Source organism: Equus asinus, chromosome 20, assembly GCF_041296235.1.
Source record: "Equus asinus isolate D_3611 breed Donkey chromosome 20, EquAss-T2T_v2, whole genome shotgun sequence".
NCBI lineage: Eukaryota > Metazoa > Chordata > Mammalia > Perissodactyla > Equidae > Equus > Equus asinus.
In genome coordinates, this window is record NC_091809.1 from 101178846 (window position 1) to 101190073 (window position 11228).

Below are 11228 nucleotides of genomic sequence, written 5' to 3' on the forward strand. Positions count from 1 at the left end.
CAAAATGACTTCACAAACAGTGTAAGTCTGTGCCCGGGATCCAAGCCAGCTTCGGTGGTCCGAAGCAGGGCATGCAAGACTTAACCACTATGTCACGGGGCCAGCCCCTTAATTATTCTTTGGTTTGTGTGTGTGTGTATGTGTGTGTGTGAGGAAGATTGGCCTTGAGCTAACATCTGTTACCATCTTCCTTTTTTTGCTTGAAGATTAGCCCTGAGCTAAGATCTGTGCCAGTCTTCCTCTATTTTGCACGTAGGACGCCACCACAGCGTGGCTGGACGAGCAGTGCGTAGGTCCGCGCCCAGGATCCCAACCTGCAATTCCCAGGCTGCTGAAGCAGAGCGCGTGAACTTAACCACTGCGCCACGGGGCTGGCCCCACCTTAATTATTATTGATGTGCTTTGTTCTGTGGCATATGTCTCACTAACTTCATGTATTAATTCTTTTGTCTCTGAGTCCGTGAATCGCTGATCTGGGGCTGAGCCTAACAACAGTTCTTTCTCTGATGCTGCCTTGACGTTCATTCCATGTTCTCCAGTTTGATAGGTAAGAGTTTTCTCCAAGTACTTGATAGATTCTATCACTGGGTTGTAGCAACACCTGAGATAGTCATTCTCATTGGTATTGTGTTTAAAATAACCTGAAGCCTTGTTCAAAACGCTGATTCCTAGCCCCACCCCATCTCCAAGATTCTGACTCAGAGGCTAGAAGAGGCTCAGGATTTCGTTTCATACAAAAACTCCCAGCAGATTCAAATGCAGGTGCACCACAGCACAAATTCTGAAATACGCTGACCTAAGGGAGGAGATATTTTTTTACTATGTGCAGAAAACTTAGCAGCTAGCACCAAAATTCTTTTTAAGAACTGTATTCATAGAAATTCATTTAAAAAGAGTAGCGCATGGGGCAGACCCTGTGGCGGAGTAGTTATGTTCGTGCGCTCGCTTCATCCGCCCAGGGTTTTGCCGGTTCAGATGCTGGGCACGGACAGGGCACCGCTCATCAGGTCTTGTTGAGGAGGTGTCCCACAGAGCACAACCAGAGGCACTCACAACCAGAATATACAACTATGTGCTGGGGGCTTTGGAGAGAAAAGAAAAAGAAAAGAAAAGAAAAGAAAAAAGATTGGCCATAGATGTTAGCACAGGTGTCAATCTTTTACAAAAAAAAGAATAGCACAGGAAATTCAAAATATAGAAATATTGAATTTGTCAAATTTCAACAAAAAAATTACAAAACTTTCAATTGCAACATTAATACATCAGTTCCAGTTCTGCATGTAAGGAGTTTGGAAGTCAATACTCCAATTCAGCAACAAGCAAATAGCTGAACAGGTTGAAAATGCACCAATTCTTCTTGACTCTGTAAGAGAGGGGAGGACACAGGGCAGACCACTGCCCCCGAGACAGGAGAGTCAGACGGGCAGACACAGGGATGCCAGTCCTACTGGAGCAGAGACTCAGGAGGCCCCACCAGTGCGGGAACCAGCGCTGAGGGAGGAGAGCCTGAACTGGAATTGATGAATTTCTGGAGGTTCAGTGGGCATAACTCTGAGAGTTAAAAACTCTAGGGGCCCCAGTCACAGGGGGCCCCACATTATTGTGAGATTTACCTTCAGGAGTGCTGCCAGGTTCTCACAAAAAATCCCCTCAGGCTTCCAGCAGGAGGAGGGAAAAGGAGCCATTTGAAGCAAGTCAGAGTCCTCTGTTCTTCTTCCCAAGGGCCGCCCTCAGGGGAAACTGTATTATCAGAGTCTAACTGCCCTGGGCAAGGGAAATACCCAACTCCAGCCCACTCCAGCCATCCTGCCCCACTTGAGGGGGAGGAAAAAACTGAGAAACACTTAACTAGTTCCCAGTCCAGAAGCGTGGGCTCACTGAAAGACTGCGACCCAACCCTAGGACAATAGAACCCCTCCCTCCCCCCACATCTCACCAGCACATCACTAAAGGCCCAGTTACAAGAGCTCCTTTTACCCAATACACCACATCCAGCTATCAAGAAAAAATCACAAGGCATACCAAAAGGCAAAACACAGTTTGAAGAGACAGAGCAAACATCAGACCCAAACGTGGCAGGGATATTGGAATTATCAGACTGGGAACTTAAAACAACCATGCTGAATATGCTAAGGGCTCTATGGATAAAGCAGACAGTGTGCAAGAACAGATGGGTGACGTAAGCAGAGAGATGGAAATGCTAAGAAAGAACAAATCAATGCTAGACATGAAAAACACTGGAACAGAAGGAAACAATGCCTTTGATGGGGTTATCAGTAGAATGGATATGGTTGAGAAAAGAATCTTCGAGCAAGAGGATTCAATAGAATCCTCAAAAATCAAAAAGTAGAGAACAGACTGAAAAAAAAACAAAACAGAACATCCAAGTACTGAGGGACAACTAGAAAAGGGGTGACATATGTGTTTGGAATACCAGAAGGAGAAGACAGAGAAAGGAACAGATGAAATATCTGAAACAATAATGAGTGAGAATTTCTCCACATTAATGTCAGACACCAAGCAGAGATCCAAGAAACTCAGAGAACAGCAAGCTGGATAAACCCAACAACAAGAACAACTAAAACACACCTAGGCATGTACAGAAAATCAAAGATAAAGGAAAAATGCTGAAAGAAGCCAGAGGGAAAAAATACCTTAGCTACAGAGGAACAAAGATGAGAATCACATCTGACTCCTCCTCAGAACCCATGCAAACAAGAAGAGAGTGGAGGGAAATATTTAACATGTTGAGAGAAAAAAACTGCCAACCCCAAATTCTGCACCCTGTGATATCATCCTTCAAAGGTGAAAGAGAAATAAAGACCTTCTCAAACAAAAATCGAAGGAATTTATTGGTAGTAGGCCTGCCTTGCAAGAAATGCTGAAAGTAGTTCTTTAGAGAGAAGGGAAATCATATAGGTCAGAAATTCCCATCTATGTAAAGAAAGGAAGAGCATTAAAGAAGGAACAAGGAAGGTAAAGCAAGATTAATAACGACACGTGAAGTTTAAAGTCTTGCAAAAACTGACACTGAAGGTTCCGTCTCTGGGAGCACACTGAGTTCACAGTGAGACTCCAAGACTGAGGAATTTGCCACTTGTGAATTCCCACAAGGAGCTCACCCCCAGGGAGTGCTGACCCCTCTGCACACTCCCGGCAAGGACAGGCTGGGCCCGAAGCACCGCTGAAACTCTGGTCTGGAGACTCCATGGAGGGTGCTGAGGCAGACCAGCCTGGAAGGAGAAACACTCCTGCTCTGACCCGTTTGCGGCTTCTCTGAGGAGCACCCACTTCCAGTGGCTATGTGGCCTCTGCTCAGAGTGAATCCTGGGGACAGCTGGATGCGCCCTCCATCCTCCAGGGCTCTTACCTTGGACAGCCTCCTTGAAGAATGAAAACCAGCCTTCACTGCTGACTCCCACGACCAAGGAGCAGAAAACAATGGCAGTGAAAAGCTTCATTGTGCTGAAGTGAAAGACACAGAGGGCCGGAGAATCACAACCAAGGTAGACACATGTTTTGGGATTCTGAATTTCAAAGACAGCCTAGTTCCCAATTTCCATTTGTTTTTATTAGGATCATTACTGTAGGAAAGATCGAAATGGGTTTTAGGATGAAGCATAAACCCTTAATTCTCAGCCCAGATCTCTAAAGAAAATAAGAAGTTCCCAAAGTTTTACCGGTTTGTGGCCAATTTGTCACTCAATAAAGCAGATTAGAGTCGATCAATAAGCATTTCCTGAGGTCCTACTCTGTCCAGCATTGACCTCATAATGGGTAGAAAACACAACTCCTCCCCAGTCAGAATTTACCAAAAAGTGAGAAAAAGATCTCGAAGGAGAAAAACAAGAGAATTACTCCCCAGAAGAAAGCCTCACCTGTGGCCGTTTCTCCAGCTGAAATTCAGTCGCTGGTGTCTCTCCTGGCTTTGGCATTAGTGGGAAGAGAAGTCTTAAGTCCAACAATGTGCCTTGGTAAAGTCCATCTTGCTCAATTCTTCTGTGTAAATAAAAAATTAGCATATTGAATAAAACTATTTTCCTTATCCTCAAGTAGTTTCTTTCAAGTGGAGTCATTCAAGGCATTTGTTTTCTGGCAGATTTTCCTAATTGCCACATTTGCTCTCTTTTTAGTTTCCTACATTACAGGAGAAACTTGCATTTGCAAAATCAGCCGTGAGAGGACAGGGCCCTTTCTCCACTTCCTCCGCTGTGTGTTTTTCCAGTCTCACCCCTGTTTGGAAAAGGATCTTCCCAAAAAATTACACACGGATGTCATGCTCTAAGAGGGGATCCATATTATTAGCAAAGGGGATGTTAGCTTCTCTCTTGGGGCTTCTCTCTAAGGCATGTGAGGACACAGGACAAGCAAGACTTGTCAGCTTGACCAGCCATGGAATGAAGTAATGATTCTGGGAGAACCAAAGAAGGCAGGCAGTTAAAGCAGGGTCTTCTAGGCAGCAGATCTCATATTGATAAAAACTGTGTATGCATGTGTATATGCAAACATGCATCGCTCTGCACTCTCTTTTTGTAACTTAACGTATCTTGAAGGTCCTTCCATATCATGTCTGTGGCTCTTTTTATACATTGTATGGATGGACCGTAATTTATACAGTATTGGTGGCCATTTGGCTTTTACCAGTCTTTCGTTAATGCAAATAATCCCACATTTGTTAACCTTGTACATATGTATACAAATATATCCCTAAGATAAATTCCTAAACGAGGAATTAAAGTGCAAAAAAGTATGATACTTTATATATGTTTATATAAGTTGCAAACTGCCTTCCCTGGGGGCTCTATCAATCTTCACTCCCCCAGAAAAGTGTGAGCATCTGTCCCACATGATCTCCCACTGGGATACTGACAACTTTTTGGTCTTCGAAATTTTGGCAGGTAAATTATAACTCGGTGTAATTTACTTTGCCTTTCTCTTATTATGAGTTCGGTTTCACATCTTCTCTCGTGTTTAAGAGCCATTTGTATTTTTTTAGGAAATGTGAACTCATATCTTGCATTTTAATTTAATTTAATTTTCTTATTGCTTTGTTGCATTTTCTAATTTAACATTTTGTAAGAACTTCTGCATATAGGAAAAATTAGAACTTTATCTGTGAGTTACAAATATTTTTCCAGCTTTTAATTTATCTTTCGATTAGGGTGTCTCATTTTGTTCTCAAAATTTCTTTATGTTCTTGTGGAAATTTTGTGCTAAATTTAGAAAGGATTTCCCTACTTTGACTTACAAAAGCATTTTCCCATGGTTTCTCCAGGAATAATTATACCTTCATTATTTATTTTTAAATATGTAGTATATTTAGAATTTGCCCTAATATCATACATGAAGTACCTTTTCCAGTTTATTTTTTTAAGATGGCCACCCAGTTGTCCAGTTCCATTCACGGAATAGTCCCTGTTTACCTGCTAGTTCGATGCTCAGCTTTTATCATGAACTGAGTCAGCGGACGCATTTGTGTCAGTGGGTCAGCATGTGCGAGTCAGGGCTACGCTGCTGCGCTTACGGAGGCTGTATTCAATGTATGAAATGCCTTCACTGCGCTTCTTTTTCAGAAGAAGGAGTTGGGTTTTTTCCTATGATTTCTTCTATGTTTTTATTTTTGTATTCGGAAACACGATTGATTTTTTCTGCAATAATCTGTGGCTCAGCCAGCAATCCTAACTCTCCCCTTGCCTGTGGCAGTGTTTCAGTTGATGTCCGGGGTGTCCGGGAGTCCCGTCCCACACCTGCCCTTCTCTCTCCCAGCCGCTCTGCTTAGTCCTCCAGGCCGCTCTTTCTCTGCAACCACATTGATGAGACTGGCAAGGACTCCACGCTGCAGGTCCAAAGGTCGGTTTCTCAACCACTGGCAGCATTTGACACTACTGAGCAATAGCTCTGTCATTTGGGATTCTGGAACACCACACTCTCCTAGTTTTCCTCTTTCCACAGCAGCTGTTGCTTCTCAGTCTGTTTTGCTGAATCAGCTCCTCCTCCGGACTTCTAATGGATGGAGACCCCTCTGCTGAGCCTTCACCTCTTCTCTTCTCAGTTCCATTCGCATCCTGAGGGAGCTCAGCCAGGCCTTCGAGCACGGGCTCCACAGGGCCATGGTCTTGTCTGAGATGCTGTTCACACCACACCCTATTGCCTGAAACAGTGTCTGGGACACAATTAGTAATTATTAAATATTTGCTGAATGAAGGCATGGAAAAACTTTTCTGAATGTTAAATAGTTCCTGATTCAAATGTCATGTATAAAAATGACAAGTAGATCGATATGGCTGTAGCATGAGACACATGAGCTGAAGTCGTAAAACGTAAGACTGAAAATATTGGATATACAGACCAACTGAAAATAAGTAAATCGCAAATATTGTGAAGTGGAGGGAGGCAGAAGATATGTTACATGAGCTGAATTCCTTGCATTTTATAAGGGGAGCCCATTGATGCAGTTGTTAATGCTGATAAATTAAAATATAGAAATATAAGCTTACTATTTTGAGCTAATAATAAAAGAAATGATAATGGGAAGTATAATCAGGGGTGGCCTCTGGAGAACGGGAGTCATGGAGACTGCCACTTTGTATATGTTTCTCTATCATTTGGAAAGAAGTTCCAGATGTGAATGCATTATGTTAGCATAAAGAAAACAAGCAAAAAAAATCAGGTCAGGTCATGGCGAACTTTCAATCACCCTATGATAGGCTTTTCTTTAGTTACGAAGCCTCACAATGCAAGCTCACATTGCTTGACATTGCTACCCAGGTCCCCAGTTGTCAACCGTATGCTCCAGAACAGTGATTACTTGCTAGGAGGTGGACCAGATGGGGTGGGATGGGCGAGGCTGGTGTGTGGGCGGAAGTGGGGCAAATGCTGGGAAACATCTTGGTGAGGGGTCACGTCTCAAACAGCCCTGGCCTCTGAATTGCCCACCGGGTCTACACGGGAAATTGCAAGTTCTGTCCAGTGTCTTGATAAGCCTTGCTTGGTCACCGCCCCTCACTCCAGCTCCTGTAGGCATCTCCCGATTTAGAGGACAGGGAAGTGTCCTCTGGTGTCACTCAACCACAGAAAGGCTCTCACTCTCCACTCTGGCCAGAAGAATGGAAGAAGGGTCAGGATATATAGCAAGAACTGCCCTATTTCCAAGGCCAGTGATGGTTTTTGCTCTAAGTTCCCGTCCCCTCTTTCTACTTTGGGGTGCTACCTGCAGGGGGTCATGGTGTGTCCTTCAGGAAAAGGCAGGAGACTGAAGCTCTCCATTAGCACCTTTGGTGATGGCAGCTCCGACTGTGGTCGATCCGAATGGGGTCAGCCAGAACCTTTCTCCCTTCTGATTCATCACCTCATATTCTCCCCTTCATTGAACCATTCAAATCTGCAGGCATGGAGAGGATGCCGCCTCTTACAGGAATTTAGGGAGCAAGGGAACATGCTGGCATTGCTTCCCGGAGACGAACTGCTGTTAACCCAGGTTTCATTGTTTCACTGGCTTTTCAAAGTTCTTTTCTCTTGTGAATCTGGCAGAGTCCCAGGAGGAAACAGCCCAAACTGGGATGAGTGAGGAGTGTTTCATGAGGGGACCGAGTATTTGCAAAGCTGGGCAGGATTAAGGAAAAGTGACAAAGCATGGTGAAGCAGCCTAAGGCAAGCAGAAGTGAAGCACTGTCCACCCCCAGGCTTGAAGGGACCAGGGAAGGAGCAGCTACTCAGAGAGTATGTGACATGAGAATGGATATTAGGGGCAGTCTCTGCGTTTGCTGATTATCTCTCGCATTCTGTGTTCACATGAAGATTTTTCGGGGGCTCCTCAGAAATGATGAACGCTGCAGCTGAGAACGGTGGGAAATCCTTGGACAGGGCTCCAGGAGACCAGAGATGGTATTGGATCTGCTCTTCACGGTGACATCTCAGGAAAATCCCTCCGACTCCTTAGGCCTCAGCTTCTTCTGTGTTAAGGGAGGATATCACAATAGACGGTCCCTAAGGAACGTGCAAGATGCTGGGGATACAGTAGTGACCAACAACAGGTGTGACTGGGTCCTCATGGAGCTTCCAATTTGATAAGGAATACAAATACACCCCACCCTAGTAACATATTTATAAATGGTCAGGTGTGTGAGTGGAGATAGCAGAGGTTCTGGTTTTCCTCCTACAGCCTTTTCTGGCCAATCTGGGCTGTGGGGTCTTGTCTCTCTAACAGAGCGCACGATGGATGATTCTGTCTTTGTTTCCTCTCTGTGCCCCGCAGGAGGACGCATCCTCTTCCCACTTGGAGGTCTTCTGCCTGTGTGAGTCCTCTGGATTCTGGAGACTTTGTGAGGCAGGAAAGGGCTCCTGGATTCTGCTGTCTGCCCCTAAACACCTTCTACTCACCTCTCCTTTTTCGCTATTTGACTGGCTTCTCTTGCCCTTTCTGGGTTTCTGGAGTTTGCTTGTGTTACATGATTTTTTAATCCATAATTTTGACGGCCATCTTGGATTCAACTTGGGAATTCCTTCTCTGCTTTTCTCCCGTCCACGTGTAATTGACACTACAGTGTGGCAGGTGTGCAGGTCTGGTCAGAAGTGTAGACGCTGAGGGAGCCCTGCTGGGTTCAGATCCACACTGTATGAGACCAGGAGCAAACCACTCACCTTTCCTGTACTCCAATTCCATGCTCTGTAAACTGGGGATAATACCAGTTCTCACCTCACAGGGCTCTTGAGGGGATTGAAGGAGGCAATACGGGATAAGCCCTCAAGTGGCCACAGTTACTGCCCCAGCCTGAGCTCCTCATCTCCCTCCAGCTGAATTCTGCATGAGCATCTCCCTTCACACTCCAAGCCCTGCACTTTTTCCACTTCCCCGCACAGATCCCTCTCACACTGAAACTTAGCTCAGCGGCGCAAACTCTACTGGAGATCTCCTGGGAGGGAGAACGGAGCGGGTTTGCACTGCACATGCCACAGCAGCCCACGTAACAGCCCCCAGAGACATTCCTGAACCTCAAGCAGCTCTTCTCAGTGGCCCTCGGCCCTCACCCTCGCTTACTCTTCCTCCCTTGTATTCCGCTCAGCCCCAAACCTGCCTCCAACTTGTGCACCAAAACGATTCTAGGTGCTCAGCAAAGCTGTGTTGCATCCTCGCTTCAAAGGCACATCAGGACCAGCTTAAGTAATTTGGGCACACATGAGGAATTCTTCTAAACACACACAGAGCTCTCCAAGGAAAGAGTCACCATGAGTGAAATTTTCCTCATCCATTACACACATGTGTTCTAGTCTCTTTAATTGTGTTTTCATTTTTTTTGTATTTAACCCAAATCTTTCACTTTGTTAGCCTCCTCATTCATGGAATAAGTATTTATTGAGGACACACTGTGTGCCGCATACAGATCTAGGCACTGGGGATGTATATAAAAAGTGCTGCTGTGTCCGTAGAGCTCACACACTGAGCCATTTCCAGCCCACCTTGCCTGGCCATCCTCACACTTGTCCTAGCAAGAGGTCACATTCCCCTCATGTCCCTAAAGCATGATCTTCTTTCTCCTCAGTGGCTGGGTCACTCTTAGTGATGAGGGTGGGCTGTGGGCATCTCTGTGTCTTCCTGAATTCCTGCACCTGTTAGGAAATTTTTGGCCCAGAACAGAAGGAATGCTTGGGCCCATAGCCCTCTCCTGGTCTCTCAGATCCTATCCCAGACTTTTCTCTTCCTTCTTCAGGAAATTCTGGGGACGTGACATAACCTCTGGACAGTCAGTGGTGTGGCGGTGGAGTATGATTAGACTACAGAACATCCGCATGTCAGTAGAGGGTCCGTGGTGCAGCAGAGAAAGCCCAGGATTTTAGAGTCAGAGAGAACTGGATTTCGATCCAGGTTCCAGGTCTCCAAGGCTATGCGGCCTTTGGTAAGGATCTTAATCTCCGCAAGCCTCCATTTCCATCCTGTGACATGGGGACAGCAATTCCCACGTCACAGGGTGGCCGTGAGAGTCAGTGATCATACAGCAGGTGCTCACATCTTGTTTCGGTTTCCAGTGGAGGGTTTCTGAGCACACATCTAACCATCTCAGCCTGGGGGACTGAATTCACACCAGTGAATGGACGTGACCAGGCCCCACCTCAAACTTTTAACATGGAGACCCTCATCCGGGCCTTGCTGATAGTCGTCATCACCCTGGTCGGGCTGCCCAGAAACACGGTTGTCATCTAGCTCCTGGGCTTCCACATGCGGAGGACTGCCTTCTCTATCTACGTTGCAACCTGGCTGCAGTCAGCTTCCTCTTCCACTGTTGCCAGATTACACATTCCCTGGAGGAACTCATCACCTCCTTCCATTCCATCTCCATCTCTTTCCCTAGCTTTTTCACCACTGTGGTGAACTTTGCCCACATCGCAGACCTGAGCCTTCTCAGCATCATTAGCACCGAGCACTGCCTGTCCACCCTGTGCCCCATCTGGTACCTCTGCCACCATGGCAGACACATGTCAAGTGTCATGTGTGCCCTGCTCTGGGCCCTGTCCCTGCTGCTGAATGTTCTGGAAGGAAGCTACTGTGGCTTCCTGTCTAGGGATTGTGACCATGTTTGGTATTAGGTATTTGATTTCATCTCTGCTTATTTTCCTTTTTTTTTTTGGTGAGGAAGGTTTTCCCTGAGCTGACATCTGTGCTGATCTTCTTCTTCTATTTTGCATGTGGGACTCCACCACAGCCTGGCTTAATGAGCAGTGTGTAGGTCTGCATCCAGGATCCAAACCTGCAAACCCCGGGCCACCAAAGCAGAGCATATGAACTTAACCACTACGCCACCTGGCTGGCCCCTTTGCTTATTTTCTTACTGGTGCTTCTCTCTGGGTCCAGCCCGGCCCTGCTGCTCAGGATCCTCTGTAGCTCCCGGCAGATGCAGCTGACCAGGCTCTGCATGGTCATCCTGCTCACAGTGCTGGTCTTCCTCCTCTGCGGCCTGCCCTTTGGCTTCAATGGTTTCTGCTGGATTCAGAAGGACTCCAACATGTTCTCAAGTTATCTTGGAAGGACTGGGGTGAACCTACCTGGCATTAAGAGCAGTGCCAACCCAAGCATCTCCTCTTTTGTTGGTTCCTTTAGGCACCAGAGGCTGCAGCGGCAGACCCTCAGGCTGGTTCTCCAGGGAGCTTTGGAGGACACGACTGAGGTGAAGAGAAGTGGAGGAAGCTTTCCTCAGGAACCCAGGGTGATGTCGGGAAGCAGTTTCATGAGGTGA

General features: G+C 46.3%; 1 pseudogene; it reads left to right on the plus strand.

Annotated features, from left to right (window-relative positions):
* Positions 1 to 7881: 7881 nt before the first annotated feature.
* On the plus strand, positions 7882 to 11228 carry LOC106827830 (mas-related G-protein coupled receptor member X2-like; annotated as a pseudogene).